The 21,831-nt window shown below is 35.7% G+C and overlaps 1 pseudogene; it reads left to right on the top strand.

The window, feature by feature from the left end:
• The first annotated feature begins 8,298 nt into the window (after positions 1-8,298).
• Positions 8,299-8,417, top strand: LOC120583910 (uncharacterized; annotated as a pseudogene).
• The last annotated feature ends 13,414 nt before the right edge of the window (positions 8,418-21,831 follow it).

The following is a 21,831-nucleotide window of genomic DNA, read 5'->3' as shown; positions in this document are numbered from 1 at the left end:
GTTTGTTGAAAATATAGATTTCAAGATCCCACTTCAGACTACTGGGTCTGAATTTTTGAGAGTAAACTCTGAAATAATAATTCTAACAATCTCATTGGCCCTCAGATTAATGTCTAACTCACATGTTACCGTGATCTTGTTTCTGTCTATTTTCTAACTTTATATCTGCCTGCACCTTCAACCTATACCTGTATTGCAGCCCGTTAAGATTGCTGTGTCCCCTTAATATTTTTTGTTCTTTCATACATATGGATTTTCAAGCATAATGTTTATTTTGCCTTAGTTGCTCTTTGCCACCATGTCTGTAAAATACCAGTCATCCTTCAAAATTCAGTGCAAGCAACATCTTACTTGGGAAGCTTTCACTGTCCTCAACTCTACCTAGTTTCATTTGGTAACTCACTTCTCATTTATCTGATAGACCCTATAACACTACTTTGCCACTATTTCCTTGTATGCTTGTTTTTTTTTTCTTTTCAGGGGACTATTAGCTTCTTAAGAACTACTAATATACCTTACTTAAGTTTATATTTTTAGTACCTACCATAGCGCTCAATAAATATGTGTTAAAGGCATGATGAGTAAATAAATGAATGAGTGAAGGAAGAAGTAAAGAAGAGAGTGAGTAGCAGTATTTGCAATTGTGTCTTACCAAAATATCCACTGTAGATTTTGTTTTATGGTATTGAAATTGAACAGTAAATATTCATTTTTTTCCCATCTGCCAGTCTGGCATAATTGCAACTCCTACCTCAGGATAAATTAGTCAATGTTCATAAAATGCTTTCTTTCACTCCATCACCTCTAAGCATTTATTTACTAGAAAATAAATTGATGCATTTTCAATATCTAGACCACAATTATGATTTATGTCCTAAATACAATTAAACTTTTTTCTCTACCTAGTTCTAAAATCCAATCTGTTTTTATTCTCGTATGTAGAGTCTTACATTGTTTAGGACTAGTTTGAGAAGTATGTTACCTCAAGCTCAGACTGCCTCAAGAGATATAGAAACCCATGGGTCTTGACAAATTCAAAAAACAACGGTAAGACGGTAACAGAACTTATAGAAGATCCTCTCTCTGAAGAGGACCAGAAGCATGTATCAAATAAGAGCACTTCCAAGGGATCCATGACTATATAAATATAAATATGTAACCACATGAAACACAGACAGAGAACTACATGACATTGCCAATCTTCTTTTCTTGGTAAGCACAATCTTACATTCCATGTGTTTGATGTTATAATTTCTGTCTAGAAATTGAGGCAATAATAGATGATTGTACGTGGCGTCTCCCCCTTCCTATTATTTTGTGTTATTTTAAAGATACGTCAACTCTAAAAGTTTTGGGAAACACCACAATGTATCATTGAATGTTCACAATTATTATTATGTCCATTTTACAAATAAGAAAAATTAGTCTTTGTGAGTTTCATTTTTATTTTTGTTTCAACTTGTCTAAAGGCATGCGGCAATTCAGTAGCAGAGCTGGGACTCAAACCCATAAATGGCTTAAATCAGTGTTCCTGCTCATAGCTACTAAGCTGTGCTTCCTTTATGATAAAACAATGAAAGGACAGACATATTAATTAAGTCCTGTGTCAGGGGCTAAGATTAAGGGGAATGGGGATTCTCAGTACAACTTGTACAACCTTTCAGTGTTCCTACCTCAATTTTCTTGGACTCATTTTTGGATTCTAAAATAAGAGGATTGCAATGAAAGAGATTTAAAAACTATGGACTCTACAGAAGTGGTCTAGTGTTGGCCAAGCAACTTCCTTAGCTACAAGAGATGTCATTTTGTGTACAGATATCAGGTGCCCTGGCAGACTCCAGGTAGGCATCACAGGCAGAAGCAATGGAGTGGAAAGGAATTTAATTAACACCAGCAAAAACAGTATTGTCTTTGGAGGCCCCTTTGTGGTAGCACAAGCATTGCTTCAAAGCTGCCACTTTGAAGATTGTGTAAATGAGATTGAAGATAATAAAGGAGAAAATTGCTGCTTTGGCAAAGCCAAGAGCACTTTTTCACAAAATACATGTGAGCTTCTCCTGGAGAAACCTCAAAATTATTTAAGAAGAATTTTCTTTTTTGGAGCTAGGAAAACAAAAATATTGTGACAGTGTATCATGATGTATTTTAATAGAACTATTTTAGTTTTCATTATTGTGAAGATTACGAATATCTTATAATTCTTAGATATACTATTTTACTTTATGACTATCTTCCACTCAAAACAATCATACCAAGTTAGAATCACCAAGTCAAAAAAAGCAGACATTAGAGCAATGTTAGACTGCAAAGGGTTCAAAGGATAAATGAACCACCACATTTGAAATTTCTTTAAGTCTAAAGCTAATTAATAAAATAAAAACATGAGTTACAAATAGTTTTTTTTTAATTCTGAAAAACTAGGAAACTTCAGAATAAAAATATATAAAGATTTTTAATGTTGTAGAGTCTATACCCTTATTCCTGTCAGTATTATGTCTACTGTTTTATATCTACTGTTTTCTGTTAAAGAAATGGATGAACATTTGGCTTTAAGTTTACTTTTTTCTAGCTCTATTAAAATATAATTGACACATAACATATGTAAGTTTAAATTGTACACTATAATGATTTGATGCACATATATATTGTGAAACAATTACCACAGTAAAATTAGTTACAATAAGATCACCTCTCTTGTTACAGTTTTTTACTTAGAGTCTGTTTTGTCTGATATAAGTATAACTACTCCTGTTCCCTTTGGTTTTCATTTGAATAAGTAGCTTTTTCCATTTCTGCACTTTGAGCTTATGTGTTTCCTTAAAGCTGAAGTGAATCTCTGGTAGGCAGAATATAATAAGGTCTTGGTTTCTTATCCATCTAGTCACTCTAGGTTGTCTGACTAGAGAATTTAGTCCATTTACATTTAATTATGATAGGTAAGGACTTACTAATGCCATCTTATTGTTTTCTGGCTGTTCTGTGGTTTCCTTGTTCCTTTCTTCTCTTGCTGTTCTTCAAACTGACAATTTTCCATAGTGGTATACCCGCCTATTGCAGGTTTTAGTGGGTGCTGTTCATCTCTCATTTCATTTACTTTACTTGTCCCTTATTTTAGATTTTTCTCAAATATCACCTTTCATAGAGATTCGTTGACCACCCCATCCAAAGTAACTCCAAATACAGCCAGTTATTCTACCATAACTCTCTAGCCTTCTTCTTTATTGCTTCTTGTCTCCCACTGTAATACTCCCAATGTCAATTAGTATACACAGCATATAATAAACACACTGATCGAATGAATGAAATGACTCATTAACTAATGTTTTTAATTACTCTGTGTGTGGTACAGCGTAATTTGCTTAGTATATAGTGGGGAGTACAATAGTTATGGTCTCTGCCCTCATGTAGTTTATAATCAATGAGACAAACATTAATCAAAAAGTCACACAAATAAGTATATAAACCGAATACTTTATTTCTGATGTTGCAGTTGGCATCTAGAAGATGCTGCAGTATACCTGTGAATCACTCAGATTCTTGCCAGTAAACAGAATCTGACTTCAATGATTCAAATATTCTAAATAAGAGAATACTTGCAGAGGCATGGACAGTGCTAAAGGAATAAATAAAGAATTTGAGGTGCTCAGAGACCAAGAGGAGAAACCCACTGCTACCCTTAGGGTTAAAGGGTTAAGAGGAGGAAATAATATTTTTGGAACACAGTGAGTACTGAATCCTTGAAAGGGACCACACAACAGGTGCTGTAATTCATAAGAGATGGCAGTCACTGCCAGAAACATAGCCAAATGAGGGTTGAGACAGGAGGATATATCCCAATGCCACTCTCGTTCTCTCTTCTTACGTGCTTATACATCATCCAATTGGCCAAATTCAATTGGAATCCAGGTGGCAAGAGGGTATGGGTGACAAAGTCCCTGGATGTCAACCTTCTGGGGCACAAATTAAACAGGGAAATATGGAGTTTGGATTTTGAGTGTGTGCGTTGAGGGATATTGGGTAGGAGGGTATCAGGAACAGAGAATAGCCAGGAAGACTTGGAAGGGCTGAGCAATATAATAATAAAGATTGATTTGCTTCCCTTCCTACCCTATCACACAGGAGTACAGTGTTAGCATCATGACAAATATCCAATAAACGGAAGAATTTAGTCATTTAAGCTTTATACAGTTTTAATCTTTAAAATTTTACACTTTTGTTCTCATAATCTAAGCATTCGTTCGTGATCCTGAAATGTTCTGCTAGTAATGTTTTTTCCTAACTGAAAGAAAAAGTTATTTTCTTTTAAAACTAGGAAGTTCTCGTCCCCAGATCTCACCTCAAGGTGAGACAATTTACTAATTATGATTCTGTGGAAAATAATAAACATCCTCAAATAATTGTTATGCAGAGTGGTCTATTTTAAAAACAGCTTTAAAAAGCTTGTTTTAAAAATCCCTGACTTATTATTTAAATAAGGATTACTACATTAAATATATTTTTGGCAAATATCTGTGTTCTTGGCAGTTTGTTGCAACAGGAGTTTTCATTCTCCCCCTCACCTCCTGTGCCAGTTATGAAACAATTGTCTCTCAGCTCTAAACCTCCCCATCTACACTCTGCTCTGTGATGCTAGAACTGGGCCTCTGCAAAGAACATTTTTCCCCTTTTTTTAACTGTTATGTTCTGTCATTGGGAGGAAGACTGGAAGCAGGAGGCAGGAGGGGACCTGTGGATGCTTACTGTTTCTATCAGCATTGTCCCAGCAGTGGCGGGTGTTCCAGTAGCAGTTGGTTCCAGTTGCAGGTGGTTCCAGTTTCCAACCTTTTTCTTACAGCCGGAACCAGCTTCCCTGTGATCCCTCTGTGGCACCACCAGCACCAGTTGAGCTGCTTACTCTGAGTCCCGCCTCCCGGAGTGCCTCCTCCAAGCTTCTAGAGCTTACGGATTTCAACCTTACTACTTTGTTTCCAACTCTGAGGATGGTACTTGATTTCTGTGTTTACCATCTCTAAGCTACCTTAGTGTCTTCCTTGCACTTTTTCAGCTCTCTTGCAACTGTTTAACCAATTCCATGTATTAAATTCTTTGTTAAAACTACATAGTTTATATTTTTCTGACTGGGCCTAGACAGATACACTCCTTGCTTGTCACTGTGCCTTTATCTCATCCCTCAACCCAATTTATTTTTTTTAAGAGGTGAGTAGTCATCCCTATAGCCACAAACACATTGCTTCATATGGCTTGAGATAGAATTTCAATGAATCTGGAAATATCGAATTATTCGATCAAAATTTATTCCATCAAATTTATTTGTGCATCTTCTAGGTGTCAGGTGCTGTACTTAGGATGGTAAGAAATATTTCTGGGTGTCATCATAAACCTACAGTCTGGTAGTAAAGACATATTTTATGTGAGGGAAAAAATCTACCATAAAATGCAAGGCCATGTAGATCCATGATATGTGATATTTAGAGAAAGAAGGGATTCAGTGAGGATTTAATAGTTAAAAATTACTTCATGCAGGAGTTGGGACTTGACCTCTCTCAAATGAAAGGAAGAAGCAAGCAAAGTATTAAAAAAACAGAAGACATTATGAATAGAAGAGTAATTTGAGACAATATGTGGATGCATATTGTTAGGCAGTAGCTGATATTTGTAGGTTTTATTTCCATTTATTCATCCATTCCATTTATTTATCTATTCATTTATTCCACACTTATTTTGCATATGCTTTCACTATTTCAGGCCCTCTGAAATCAATGGGACACCTGAGATATGCTGGTAGACCAAAACGAACACACCTCTGTCCCTGGCAGATTCATATTTTGATAGGAGAAATGGAGTTTGTCAAATAATCACACCACAAATGTATAATAGTCACCATGATATTTTCTATTTTAAAAAAAAACGGTCCATGGGCTATGTAAAGATATAATAGAGGTAATTAAGCAAAGTGGGGAAGGAGTAGTCTTCTAGGTCAGGTAACCGGCACATGCTAAGATTTACAGGGAGAAGGAATAAGGTGGGCACAAATGCCTAGAAGAAGGTCTATGTGTCTGGAAGGAGGGAGTGAGGAATGATGGGTTCTATGGAATGCCATCCATTGCCACTTTACCAGACTCACAGAAGCATTGCAAATCAATAGATGTAGGAGACCAATAAGAAACAGGAAGGAAACTGCCAGAGCCACCTTCTATTTACATAAACCAGCAGCCCTTGGTCAGAGTTTCAGCCCAAGGAAGTAACATTCCAGGCCATAAGCCAAGAGAATAGAAGAGATGAGTCCTCACCCCAGTGTGCCATAGAGGAACCTTGTTCACTAATGATTCCACAGGAAACAGAGAAACAGGAGCGGTCTCTAATGTGGAGACAAAGGACTAGCTCTCTTCGGCAGGGCATTTTCATTTCGCATGCACACAGTAAAGCATGCTAGAATCTTCTGTAATGTATCTTGATAGTCTCAAATATGCATGAATTTATTAAGAGTGCAAATGACTTGGTTATAGAAAACAGTTTCAGCATTTGGCATAATGAATGTAAATATTGCATGTGATAGAAAAATAATCGAACACCTTCTTTATTTAAAACAGGTTTAATTAATGTCAAGAGCTGTAACAAGTGGTAATCTCCCCCTACTTGTCTCCTTCTCACCCTGTGTGCAAATGCTCCCCGCTGCCTTGTTTACCTGCAAACTTTAGAGTCTAAATGCACAGGAGGGAGTTTATGCTTTATTTCTAAAGCTCTCTTCTTTCCTTCAGAGATAGCTCTTTCCGTTAGAGAAACTATTCCCAAAGCCTCTCAAAAATTCTTTTCTCATAGACAAGCTCTGTGTCTTGCACTTCTTGCGGTGACCTACACAGCCCCACTCCAGGTTTACAGGCCTAACCATCAGGAGCAGGAATGTAGGTCATCTTTATTGGCTACTGCCTAACAACTGGACTCCTTTCTTCTCTCATTCTGCCTTCAGATTGACTCCACAGGGATGCTAAACAAGACAAGAAACTGGTTGGGTGTCAAAAGCAAATGTCAAGAAAACAGAGAGAATTGTATTAGGCTTACAAAGTAGCCAGGAGGGATTCTTCTGGTGAGCCACCTTCCTTGGGAGTGAAATGGCAAGCCTGCTGAGCATCAGCAGAGTAACATTAGCAGAGGGGCCAAAGTCATGGAAGAATCCATCTCTCTGTCTATTAAACATTTACATACTATTTTATAATTTCTAAAGCAAGACACATTAATTTTGATTGTCTATACGATAGTTTTAGACTTAGGTCATTAAAGACATCTAATAGGTTTTAAGGGTAGTTCTTTAAATAAAATTTCTTTTGTGTCTTGGCTGGTGGTTGAATATTACCATAGAATAAATGTTCAGTGTTATTTTCTAGTTTCTTGTAGTATCTAGGAAAATAGAGTGGTGACCAAGTAACAGGGCATCAACAGGGTAAAATGATTGATTGTCAAAGGGCCTGTTACTCACCATAACTATTCCAAGGATTTAGAGTATCTTATCTGCCTGGGGTTTGCAAATTGCAGATACTCTATCTTGCTTAATTAGTTTTGTTTTAAATCACAATTTTCATAAAACAAATAAACCTGGGCAAACACTGACATCCCTTAAGATCAGAGACTATTAATTCCAGAGTCCTTAACCTCATGAGATGATTTCTGAGCAATCCAAACCTGAAGTGACTGGCTGTTTTCCTTGTCAAGCAGTGTTAGTAATTCAAGGGTTACCTGCTCTCTCAAAGATCTAATTTTCCTTCATATTTAAACATGAAGAGAAACATTGACACCAAAAAGTACTTTCTTATAGCACAGTTTCATGTTGGTATAAAAATACTTTGATTTGCTTAAAAGTCATTTAATAATTCCAAATCAAAACACATTCATAATTTATAGTTGTTGTTTTTTTTTTACTTAAGAAATGAAGCTAATTCTGATTTATTTTGAATATCATTTGAGGACATTTAAACTTTAAATGTATATTTGTGGTTGTGAAATTTGTTTTCTATATTTATGGAGGACTTGAGTGTCTGATTTAAAACCAAAATATTGCAAAGGAATGAATCAAAGCTGAAGATGTTTTTTAATTACTCCTGTGAAAAGCTCCCTGGCTCTGTAAAAAAAAAAAAAAAAGTATTTAGTGTATATTTTCTGTAACGTGAAAGCTTTCACAAATGAAGCAGAAATCCAGACATATGTGCACCCACCAGAACTGTGAGGAATGACAATGGGAAAAGAAATTTGTCCTCATTATAAACACTCCAATTCCGCCACCACAGATCAGTCTTAAGAAACTGATGCTACGGCCATGCTACCCTGAACAAGCCCAATCCTGTCTGATCTCGGAAGCTAAGCAGAGCCGGGCCTGGTTAGTACTTGGAGTGGAGACCACCTAGGAAGACCAGGTGCTGTAGGCATAAAAAAGAAATAAAAAGAAATAACTAAGGGGTTGTAAGCTGACAAGGTCCTTGCAATCTGTGAGGTCAATCAAGGGTTGCCTTGCCTAAAAAAAAAAGAAAAAGAAAAAAAAAGAAAGAAAGAAACTGACAAAATTTGTTGTCCCTCATCTTATTCTGCCTTTTGCTGAGTAACCTTTCTCTCTTGAAGCCCGTAAATTGATTCCTGTTATTGAAAGGGTCTCGACTAGAACAAAGGTAGATAGGTTCCTTTCACCAGGCATCTGCTTTTCCATGCCTGAAACCTCTCTCCCGCACATCAGCACCCTCTGGGCTCTATGCTCTATGACTGAACCAAAGAGTTAATACTTATACATAACATGTCTCCTGTCTCAGTGTCTCAAAGTGTTAGGTCTCCCATTTACCAGTTAGAATTCAATATCTCTCAAACAACGTTGGGAAGTGACCCTAAGAGTAATCATCCCAGGCCCTTTGGTAGATGGGTGGGACAGATAGTACTGGCAGAACAGACACAGCTGCCTCGCTAGCTCCTGTAATGCTTTTCCTCCCTTTTATTCACGACCCCCTCCACCACCACCACCAATAAACCTCTAGAGAATTTTTTCCATGAATTTAAGACAACTACTTCTCTGATGAAAGGTCAAGAATCAGTTAATCAGCAAGTTAACAGCACCAGGGTGTTTCTTACAATTTGCTAGGCACCTTGGGAATACAGACAGAAGTGCAAGGTTACCGTGGTTGTAAGGCAAGAATTCTAAGGTAAGCCAGTACCCTCTCCTGTGGGTACTTGTAATAAAGGTGAAAAAAGTTAGAGAAGAGTAGCAATCTATAGAGCCTATAGTGCTTGAGGGAATTTAAGAGGACACGAGACTTGCTCAAAGCCTCAAAAGGTAAAATTATTTGGATAGATAGTTAGTAAATGACCCTACCAGGGTCCTCAGAGATTAAATGTGTGATATTTAAAGGCAGAATAGTAACCACACATGTCATAATAAAAAATAGGATGGGCCAATCACCCTGGAATTGTTGGGTGTTTCTTTTAGAAAAACAGATGCACAGTAGTAGCTCCAGTAGTCCTGGGAGAATGGTCTAAATAAAATGTGAATTTTGAAAGTTTTTTAAAAGCTATGCCATACCTAGAGAGTTGATCACATAAGAGGAAGTTCTGAGAGCTTCAGACACTGGTACCATGACCAGAACAGCTCTCCCACAACTAGTCCTACCTATTATCCAATTCCAAAGCTACTTCCACAAACTTGATAGTTTAAAACACAGAAATGTATTTTCTCACAGTTTGGGAGGCTAGAAATCTGAAATCAATGTGTCAGTAGAGTTAGTTCCTTCTGAGAGCTATAAGGGAGATTCTCTCTGTTCCATGCTTCTTTCCTAGTTTCTGGAAGTTACTGACAACCCTTGGCATTCCTTGATTTGTAAATGCATCACTCCAGTCTCTGCCTCCATCATCTCATGGTCATCTTCTCCATGTGTTTTTCTGTGTTTCATGTGACATTTCCTTCTCCGTGTCTCTCTCTTCTCTTTATAAGGACCAGTTATATTGAGTTAAGAGTCCATCCTACTGCAGTATGACCTCATCTTAACTAAGGGCATCAGCAATGTCACTGTTTCCAAATAAGGTCACTTCCCAAAGTACTGAAGGTCAGTACTTCAACATGTCTTTTGGAGACACAAGTCAACCCATAACCCATCTGCCTTATGACTCCCCAAAATTCATTTCCTTCTCATAAGCAAAATACATTCACAGCATCCTAATGTCTTCAAAAGTTTTAACCCATTCTATTATCAACTTACATGCAAAATCTCATCTAAATATAACCAACTAAAAAAGTACCAGATATCATCATCTAAATCAAATAGGGGTCAGATTCTGTTAGATCCTGAGGCAAAATGCTTCTCCATTTATGGACCTGTGAAACCAGGTAATTATTTGTTTCCAAAATACAATGTGAGATAGGTATCGGATAAATGTTCTCATTCCAAAATAGAAAAATTGGAAAGTAAAAAGGAGCCACTAATCTAGAGCAAGTTTGCAACTGAACAGAGCAAATTCCATTGAGTTTCAAGGTCTGAGAATGATTCTCTGTGGCTTGATATTCTGTTATCTGGGGCCATTGAGGTGACTCTATCCAATAGACCTTGGTGGCACCTCTGCCCTCTAGAACTGAGGAGACAATGGCCTCTACATCTGTGGCTCCGCCCACAGAGCCATTTTTCCTTCATCTCATCTCTGTCCCTTTCAGTCCAGTTTGGCAGTTTTTGTGCTGTTATATGGTTCTCAAAATCTTGTTAGTCTTCCGTGGATGTTGGTCTTCTAAACGGATCCACACCCTTAGATATAAGGGCTCTCCACAGATCCTTCCTGGATAATAGCATCTCTATCTCTGGCTTTTGCTGAGGTAGTAGACTGGTTTCAGGAGTTACACTCCTAATTTCTTTAGCAAAAGGTTGTCCAGCTACACCCTTAGCCCTGTACCAGAACGGTCTGTCAAAAGGCTGACATTTTCCCAAAACATCAAGTTCTGACTTCTTTCTACTTAAGAGTTTACTATTCAATTTATTTCTTTTCTCTCACATTTTATTATAAGCAGCAAGGAGAGACCAAGCTGTACTCTACATCTTGCTTGGAAATCTCTGCAGCTAAATATTCAAGTTCATTACTTACAAATTCTACTTCTCACCACTGAACAGTAGAACATAATTCTGCCAAGTTCTCTGCCACTTTATAATAAGGATAATTTTTCCTTCATTTTCCAGTAACATGTTCCTCATTTCTATCTGCAACCTCACCAGAGCACCTTCAGCCTTCATATTTCTAACATTCTGTTCATGGGATATATATAATCTCTAAAATGTTAGAAGCTTTCTCCGTAGTCAATTTCTCTTCAAGGCAATCTAGACTCTTTCTATCATGCACCTCAAAATTCTGCCAGCCCTTTCCCATTACCCAATTTCATAGCCACTTCCACAGTTTTAGGTATTTGTTATAGCAACACCCCACTTGATGAAACTAAAATCTATAAGGAAATGCAAACTGCAAAAGAACGATCATGATGTCTTATACATCTTATGTTTTCCAATTTTGTAATTATAGTGATGATCATGTAGTGAGAATTCAATAGTATTTGCTGATTTGTTAATTGATTGATGAGAGTCAGCCACTATCAATAAGCCTTGAAGAATGAACCAGGAAACAATATTAAACTTCATTAAAAAAGATTTTATTGGGTCTATAAGAAGTATTTTGTGACTTTCAAGGTTTCTAACCACTAGAAAAATATATTGTATTGCTTCTCTAGAGAAAGAATGCCTCTTATGATTCTTCCATATGGGATGTATAATATAATCCACAGTCACAGAATAAGTTATTTATTGTTTATCATCCTTTCTCTTTCTTTTGAATTCTATGCTCACATGTCAACTTTGAGTTATTAAGACAAAAAGGGCATCCCAAATTATATGTTATTTTATTTAATAAAGTATTTTCAGGAAATTATCCCAGATAAGAGAGTAATATTTTATGAAGTAATACCAAACACAAATATAGACAAGAACTATCCATTTATTAAATATTGAGGAACAGACAGTGAAAAGTCATAGTGAGTAAGCTCAGTCTGACACTACATGGACTAAATAAGGTCAAGTGTTAGGATATGAAGCTAGAACATATAGACTTGGTTTCTTACCTGCAAAATCTTATATGTCCAGCTAAGAAGTCATGTAATGGTAAGGCACTGCAGGATTTTTATTTAATTAGGACATAAAATGTTTACTCCAGGGAATAATGTAAAGAATGGGTTAGAATAAATTTGCACTAGAGAAGAAATAGCGCTACATGTTCATATATGTAAACGCTAAGCTACCACCATCTGAGGACTATGCTCCAGATCTTAAAAGAGATAGCATGCCCTGTTGGTAAGATATTCTGTGAGGTTACCAGCTGTAATATTTGACAGTTAATGTTTCTGATTAGTTTTGGCTTATAGTTAAGTTACTGTGCTGGTAAATAAGACTATGGTCTTTCTTTTCCATTCTCAGTATGGAACTCTCTTAATTAAGTCGAGAAAAGGGAAAAAAGTGTAGAAACCTGCCGATATTAATGAGGTGTGGGGAAGTTCTTAGCAACGTTACAGAACCAATTATGAAAACTCTATAAGCTTGGAAAACTGTGACATTTTATAACTCTTGAAAACAAAAGCTTGCTAGGTATCTTTTCCATTAGATAGCCCGTTATGAGAATTTTATACTCAATAAAAAGGGGAAAAAGCAATTTACTATTTCATGTTGAAGAAAAAGAAAGCGAGAATTGATAACAAATAAGCACAATAAGTCAACTAGTCAACAACAGTTATTGAGCGCCAAATGTGAAATTTATCATTAAATGTGTTGAAGGTTTCTGTGTTTTCGTCAGCTCCTGTGGTAGCTTACCTATTAGCAACATACACAGAGCTCGCCCCTCCTGTTATAAAGATGGGTGGCATTCTTACCTGGACAGGCTGAGGAATATCAATAAAAAGTACTTTTTGAAAAGACATTTTCTAATGTAGATTATACAGTTTTCCAAACAAAATCATTTTCATCTGCCTAAAAGTTTTAGGTCTTTACAAGTATTTACTCCAAGCAGTATTTCTCCAACTACTGCTGTATGTGAAACGTTTATTTTACAAAACTGTCATTAACCCCACCAGGCTGTCAAGAAAAACTATTAATAGATAAGAAAGAAAAAAAAAAAGAAATGAGAAGATTTTATGTCAGAAAATAAAAATAAAATTGGCACCAAAATGCAATGAGAAAGAATGTGAAATAGTGGGAAAGGACTATATATAATGTAAGAGTGAAGTCGATAAGGGTAGGACAAGAGCCCAATGCTAGTTTTTCCAATACCTTAGACTTAAAATTAAGAATAAATATTAAAAATTTCTTGCAACTAAATTGCATCTGGGTATCATAAGATGAAGGATTATACAGTTGTCTTTTCCCAAATAATCCCTTGACTTCTCCGTGTAAAGTCCATTTTGTCAGATACCAGTAAACAAAGAGACTGAAGGTAACTGTGAGAGAGGAGAAAAAGTTTTCTATCCCATGATAAAAGGTAAGGCATAAAAAGATTTAAAAAACTTTCAGTGATTGTCAAGTGTCCCAGTGTCTTAATTACACTAAAGAGAAAAGCAGCTGATAGGGAAGATCACACTGTTGCATTGTCTTAGCCTTTCCAAAACTTGATACACTAAATGTCTAGAAAGACAATTTGAATTTTGTATATTTTATAACTGAAGTCAGTTATCTTCTGATTTTTAGTCTTTGCCTTTATCATGAGATAACAATCATATTTTAGAATGTTTATTCATAAATTAGGAAATGCTCATTGAACACATACGGTACCAAATTTGGTGTGGTGAACATATGAAAAAGAAATAGCAATACAATTTCTACTCTCAGAAACCTTTCAGTCTGGGGTACAGGTGCATGAAAGAATGCAAAGCAGTGAGTACAATAAACTAACGTAAACATAAATGCCCAAAGTGTCTGTCCCTTACATTTAGAATTTAACGTAGAGTATTAGAAGACTGGAGTATCTTACATAATCTTATATAATCTTATACAACTTGCTTTTGTATATGTTAAGCATCAATTTCCTCATCTGTAAAGTGAAGCTGTGTTTAAAATTATATGTTTCTCAGCCCATTTTGTGGAAAGCGCAGTGGAGGAAAAGGTCATTTAGTATAGTATATGATAAATACATGGAGAATATATAATTCTGCAGAGTATTTGTGCTGTCTTTTATAAAACCATATTCTTGAATTTCTCAAAGCATTCCACATATTCAAATAAAATCAACATATTTCAAATGATTCATCCAAAATATACACTTTTGGTATTATTTTTTTCATCAAACAATTAAATGTAGCTGGGAGGAACATATAATCAATATAGTAATTTTTTAATGTACGATTTCAAACTATAACATTTTAACTAAGCTTATACACACTTAGTGGAGTATTGTGCCAGCTTTTGATGATTTACCTTTTAGAAAGTTATATTTTAGTGATAAAACATTGGCTTTTATAAAGTTCACATTAAGTAAAAGTTATATGGAATCTGCTTCTGTAACAAACAAAACCTCTTCTTATCTAATTTTCTCCACCACCTACCACTGCATTTGTCTGCTTCACCCTCCTACAAAACTCCTCAAAGGATTATAACTTCTCTCTTTACTTCATTTCTTCTCATGTCTCTCAAACCATGTCCAATCATGCTTCTCTTCTCCTTTTCCAAACAGTGCCTCTGTCAAAGTAACCGATGATCTTAGTAGATTTTAACAATGTTGTTCACTCTCTCTTCACTGATATACTTTCTTCCCTTGGCCTTATACTACAGTTCTTTGTCTTACCTTACAGATCACTCATTCTCAGTCTCTTATGCAGATGCATACTCATCTCCCTAGCATCCTAATTTTGGAGTGACCTAGGGCCCAGTCTTTTATCTTCTACTCTTTAATAACATACACTCTCTTGGTAATTTCATCCAGTCTTTTGATTTAATACCCTTTATATGCAAATTACTCTTATTTTTTATCTCCTGCCAAGACTTTTGTCCTGAACTCTAAACTTGTATATCCAACTGCCAACTCAACATCTCTAATAGAATGTGGCAGAGCCATGTTCAGAAGTAACCTACTGGTTCTGGCTCTCTTCCCCAGAGTATTCCATTCATAATATTACCTGTTTTACTTGATGTCAACTATATTCTTCCAGTTTGCCAGGCTGAAATTCTTATAGTCATCTTCATTTCTTCATAGATTTACTATCCAATCAGTCATAAAATCTGATGGCCTTCGAAAACATGTGTGGAACAAACTACCTCTTGTCACCATCTCCATTGCTGCTCTCACCATTATCATTTAGCTGCATGACCCCCGATAATCTTCAAAGTAGTCTCATTGCTTTCAACATTGGCTCTTCTACAGTTTATTTTTAAAAGCAGCCAGGGTGATCCTTTTAAACAAAAGTTAGATTTTGTCACTCTTCTGCCCCTCCAATATCCTCCCATCTCATTCAGAGTAAAAGCAAAGGTCCTCACAAGGACCTCAAAAAACCTATGACATCTGACCATTTTCTTTCTGATTGTATTTCTATTACTCTATTTGTTCTATGAAGAAGACTTGAGGCACTGCTCATCTTAGGGCTATTATGCTAGTTATTCTTTCTGGCTGCAACACTTTCAGATGTCCTAACTGCCAGCACCTTCACCTTCTTCAAGTCTGTTCAAGTATCACCTGCTCAAAGAAGCATTCCCAATCATCTTATTTAAAATAGCAAACTGCACTGCCAGTCTCCCTTACCCCATTCAATTTTTGTACCACTTATTGCTCTAACAAACTATAACATTATTTATTTTATTTACTTGTTATTGTCTAAATTTTCCAGCTAGAAATAAAGCTTCAAGCAGCAGGGGATTCTTGTCAGCTTTGTGCACTCATGGGCAGTGAATGAAGAACATGGCAGGTACCAAATGCCATAGCTACATTTTTATTGGATGCATGCATGAATGAAACAGAATTGAAAGAGAAAGAGAATGAAGTCTTCATGTCATCTGAGACCCTGAATCACAGGCATATATGGCATTACGATAGGGCTTCACATGCCCAGAGTTATATGATCTGAAAAAATCCAATTTAGTATAAACTCATTTTATTTTATTTTTTCTTATAATTAAATATGTAATAATTATTTGTTGACTGCATCTTGAAGTCATTTTTTTTTGTTGTTTTTTTAAAGATAACATTCTCCTCTTTCCTGGGATCATCCTAATCTACTAACTATACTTATTACTTCTTTCTTGTCCTGTGTTTCAAACAACATTGTACTTTAACTGTCTCTGAATTCTTTTTCCATCTTTCTAATACTCCTATTTCCTTTATTCCCCCTTTGCTAAAATACTTGTTTTCTAAATTTTGCTAAAAGACTTCAAACTGTAACCAGTTAAATATTTACAAGTTCTGTATTTTTTATGCACTAACTACATCAGTCTTATGTTGCTGTTATTATTCTTATGTAAATTTGAGATACGAAGCAGTAAATAGACAATGCCTTCAACAAGTCTTTTGGTCTATTCTATTTTTTGTTGTTGTTCTATTATTTTTCACTTTGACTCAATAACTCATTGTCTCAACTTCTATCTGTCACTTTATAAGAGGTCTTATACACTAGAAAGATTATTACTTCCTTGTTCTTTAAGAGTGTCTCCTAATGTTGGCCTTTCTTATTTTCATTTTAGTTTAGAATCAGCTTGTCAGTTTACACATACACAAGTATAAATGCATGTGTGCACATGTCACCACCTATAATGCACACACATTCTTATATGTGTATGTATATATATGCATATCTATTTGTACATATATATTTATATACATAAATATATATATATATATATATATATATAATTTTCTAATACTTTAGCATCTGCAATGATGAGAGAGATTGGTCAGTAATTATCCTTTCTTGAAGGGTCCTTGCAGGATTTGATTTTAAGATTATGCTTGTTAAATTTAAGATGAGTTGGATTATGCACCTTCCTTTTCTATTTCAAGTTCAGCCTTACTTCTAAGGTGCTGCATAGTAGGTTTGCCCTCCCGGATGGGTCTCACAGTCTGTCATAAGTTCAGCTTCTTTGGGAATCAACAAATGCACCCAGGGGAATAGTATCTTTAAGTTCTAAATTTGCTTCTCCTAATTTCCATTTTCTTCTGGATTTTGGCTCAATAAGTTTTCAATTTCTTGTTAGCTCCCAACATTGGTTAAATTTTATTCAGTTTTGCTAGTTGTCCTCAGCAGGAGAGTAAGTCTGAAATAGCTACTCACCATTACCAGAAGTGCAAGTCCATCCAAGGGCTCTTTCTTGACCCTCCTAAGGGAGGAGGGTAGCCTCGCTCCAAGTGGAAAGATAAGTCAGAGGTTTACCCGTACTCTTGTTTTTTTGTGAAGTATGCCTGAGGTAAATGGGTATTTTTCTGAGCTCCAAGACCTTTCTTACCCTCTTGAGCCCTCATAATAGGAGAAGGGCTAGAAGTCTCCATTCATAAGGCTTAAAATTGATCCCTACTGGGAGAGGGTAAGATTACCCCTATCATTCAGGGCTTCTTATTGACCCCAAATGTTTCTAGAATGTCTTTATTTTTCTCCTTCTGTATTCACACTTTATACAATCAAAGAAGATGGTTACTGGCAGCTCCAGGATTACATCATTCTGCCTTAGCAACTCTAATGAATGGGAGGGCTTTTTCTCTCTACCAGTATTTGTTTATCAATATCAAAATAGGACATGACTAACCAAATCTAGGTTATGTCTAAAAAGATGGAGAGAAGAAAAACTAGGATACTCTAAATAATAACCCACAAAAACAATAGGAAATGGAAGAAATGTGGTTTCTCAAATGAGGTTATGGATAATCAAAAGTGCCATCTGCCCACTATAGTTCTCTATGTACCCAGCACTACAATGTTTAGCCCTGGGTATGCAAAACTAAATAAAAACTAGTCAGCATCCTCCTTCATTACTAGCTTCAGGGGGCGAACAGACATGTACAAAGTAATTACATTAGTGATGGTGCTCTAACAAAGGTAATAAAAGCATGCTATTTCCTTTTGGATAGTAGTGCTCAATTCCACTTGTGGAGGCCAAAAATTTCTTTGGAGAAAGTATTAAAAACTGAAATCTCTTTAGGAGTAAGTAAGCTTTGCCAGGGTAGGCAAAAGAATAGCATTATTAAAGTGAAAGATCATCTGCTAGCAAGGGAATGAGGGATTAAATGGGGCACTAAAGTTTTGAATTTGCAGTGAGGAATGTTGGAAGGAAACCAGTGAAAATATTACTAAGCAGCATTCAGGACCCAGTTGAGGTTGGAAACTATAAATTTATCATGGTACCAACCTTTATAGTTATGTGATTTGTTTTTCCTTCATAATGTTTTAGCAACCTCTGTTTAGGATTAATAAAGACGGGTGGATATGTAATGTAGCAAGGTGAAATTTCCTTCCAGAAGAAATGCCATAACTCGGTGACAAAAATTAAGGGAAACTTCTGGACTGAAAGGAGAGAAAATGTGTTTTTTATTTGGGGGATGGAAGAAAGCAAGAGAAATGATTTTTCAAATAAAGTATGCATGTTGCCTGGAAAAGCCATCCCTCAGGCACATTGGGAAGACCTTGGGGAAACAGATATTTGTGTGTAAGCTCAAAGTGGTGCTGAGTCTGAGCCATCAGTGTGTAAAGTTCAAGAGCCCGCATGCTGAGGACCATGAACCAAAGCTGAAGATTATATTATTCTCTACCCTTTACTCAGACAAATCTCTGATGGCCATGTTCTCATCGCTAGAAATTTTTGCACTATCAACTGTCTGTAAAAAGATGATGATTATGCAAGGCCATCTGGTCACTTACTACCTCCCACAAAAATCATCAGTTTTTCTTCTATCACAATTCACAATTAAAATATGCAAATATATTCCATTAAATATTTAAATTAGATTATCCTTTCTAACCCATTCCAGCCATTCGGAAATCAGCAACCCTACCTTCCCCAGGATATTCTTCTCTGTGATAACTCTACTTCTCTCAAGGATACGTATCTCATCCAAGTGGTCAGTTCTGGTCATTATATGTGCAAAATGAGAAAGCTGGGACACATTTTTTATTGTTGTTCTTTAGAAATTGGCTGCCAATATTGACAGAGTAGGGATGAAATACAGGTAGTTCAGTCACATTGTTATTATCCTTATCAGAGTAGTAAATTCCACTGAAACTTTTAGCTTTAGGAATGATTTCTTCTATTTTTTTTTTTATTTAATAAGCTTATTTAAAGATAAATTTTAGATTCATAGCAAAATTGAGCAGAAAGTACAGATAAGTCCCATATACCTGTACATGGAAATGTACACACAACTCCCCTACTAACAACATCCCTCTCTAGTGAGATGCCTTTGTTATAACTGATCAAACTGCATTGACACATCATTATCACCCAGCCTATAGTTTATATTAGAGTTTACTCTTGGTGGTGTACATTCTACGAGTTTGGACAAATCTGTAATGATATTTGTCCACCATGTTAGTATCATATAGAATAGTCTCACTGTCCTAAAAATGCTCTGCTCTCTGCCTATTCATCTCTCTCTCCCCTAACTCCTAAAAACCACTGCTCTATTTTCTGTCTCTAGATTTGCCTCTTCTAGAATGTTATGTCATTAGATTCATGCAGTATATAGCCTTTTCGGATTGGCTTTTAAATTTTCAAGTTTCCTTCATGATTTTTTATGACTTGATAACTCATTTCTTTTTGTGCTAATATTCCATTGTCTGGATGTACCGCAGTTTATATAATTGCTGACATTCTAAAGGACATATTGGTTGCTTCCAAGTTTTGGCAATTAGGAATAAATCTGCTATAAACATATTTGTGAATGTTTTTATGTGGACACAAGTTTTCAAATCTTTTGGATAAATATTAAGAAGCAATCATATGGTAAAAATATGTTTAGTTTTATAAGAAACTCAAAATGTCTTCCAAAGTGGCTGTATTATTATGCGTTCTCACCAGTGAATGCTCTTGCTCCATATTCTCACCAGCATTTGGTATTGACAGTGTTTTTTATTTTAACCATTCCAATAGATGTGTAGTGGTATCTCATCATTGCTTTAATTTGCAACTCCCTAATGATGTATGCTTTTGAATATCTTTTCATAAACTTACTTGACATCTGTATATCTTCTTTGGAGAGTTGTCCAGATCTTTCTCCCATTTTTAAGTCAGGTTGTTCATTTTCTTATTGTTGAGTTTTAAGAGTTCTTTGTGTATTTTGGATAACAGTCCTAATCAGATGTCTTTTGCAAATATTTTCTCCCAGTTGTGGCTTATCTTATTCTTTTCACAAAGACCTTCACAAAGCAGAAATTTTTAATTTAAATGAAGTCTAGCTTATCAATTTTTTCATCAATCATGATTTGGTGGTTCTAATTTCTTCATTACCTCTAGAGAAACTTATGATCTATAGAGTGAGACACTTATTATATTATTATCCCCTGGTCTTTATTCTCATTTTGTACTCTGTGTTCTGGGAGAAATTGTATGACTCGTCTTTACCTTTCATTAATTAATTTTCTTCTTGGCCAAATCTTCTATTCATCCGCCTCTTTTATTACTCTTAATTCAGCACCTGGAATTTTTATCTATCTGCATTCTTTACTCACTCAGATTATTCCCTTTATGTTGAGGAGTTTCATAGAAAATAATTTTCAAATGCTTTTGAAAATAGGTTTAAAATATTTGTGAATATTTCTTAAATTATGTATTCAGAGGCGATACATCTCTTGAATCTCTGGGAAAGACCCCTTCTACCAATATGAAGAATCTTTTCATACCCACTATACTTTTTGTTTGTTTCTTCATCTGGAAGTGTCCATGCTAGTCCAGGGTTGTCTTATAGCCTAGCAAGAACTGAATTATCATCAAGATGAGTATTACTCAAACCCCAATTATTTCCTAAAGGAAACATCAAATCTGAATTTAAGGAAAAAAAGGAAAACAAGTCTGGCAGTATATGAGCCTTACTAATTTGAATGAGTGGAGAGAAAAGTGAAGTTCTAATCATTGACAGAGCCATGATCATGAATCAATATAGATAATACCCTTAGGGAAAGGGCCATGGCTATGCCTGGTTTTCTTATTTTTGAAGTAGTTCAATCTCAGTGCACCTGCCACAATGTCCTTGTCCACAGAGGTATGTGGAAGTGAAATTAAAATTCTTGACTAGCTCCTCAGCTCCCTGTGGGCTTCCATCCCTTGGGAAAACACAATTTTACCTCTCAGACAAAAGGGTTGTCTGTGAGATTCTGCCAAGGCATCTGTCTCCTTCTTTTCAGGGTGAGAGTTAAGCGGAAGGGGTGGGGGGTGGGGGTAACATTCTGTTTCTCTCAGGAAGATGAATTATATAATAGTCTTCAATTATGCTTTTCCACATGGCCTCATCAAAATACATTTAGCAAAAGCACTTTAGATTTCTGGTAGGCACATAATATTCACTTTCTTTTTAATTACTAATCTATATTTTGCCTATATATAAATTATTTTCTATTTTGTAGTACATCCTGACATTCACACCACCATCTTGCCAGCAAAGCTAGATTTAATATTTTTTATTTGTGTAAAATGAAGTTACAAGCTTCTTCCATGGAAAAGAAAGTGAGTTATATTTTTGTACTTGAAATAAGAATATCGTAGAAAGATATTGTGGATAATAAGTCCTAAGCAAGAAGCAGATTTATGGAAATAACAGTATACTGAAAACCAGCAAAGAGACAAAAAAGAAAGGTAATTCAAGATGATTAATTATACATATGAG

The sequence above is a fragment of the Pteropus medius genome, unplaced genomic scaffold, assembly GCF_902729225.1.
Source record: "Pteropus medius unplaced genomic scaffold, Ma_sr-lr_union100, whole genome shotgun sequence".
In the NCBI taxonomy this organism is placed as follows: Eukaryota; Metazoa; Chordata; class Mammalia; order Chiroptera; family Pteropodidae; genus Pteropus; species Pteropus medius.
This window is presented reverse-complemented; position numbering and strand designations above follow the sequence as displayed.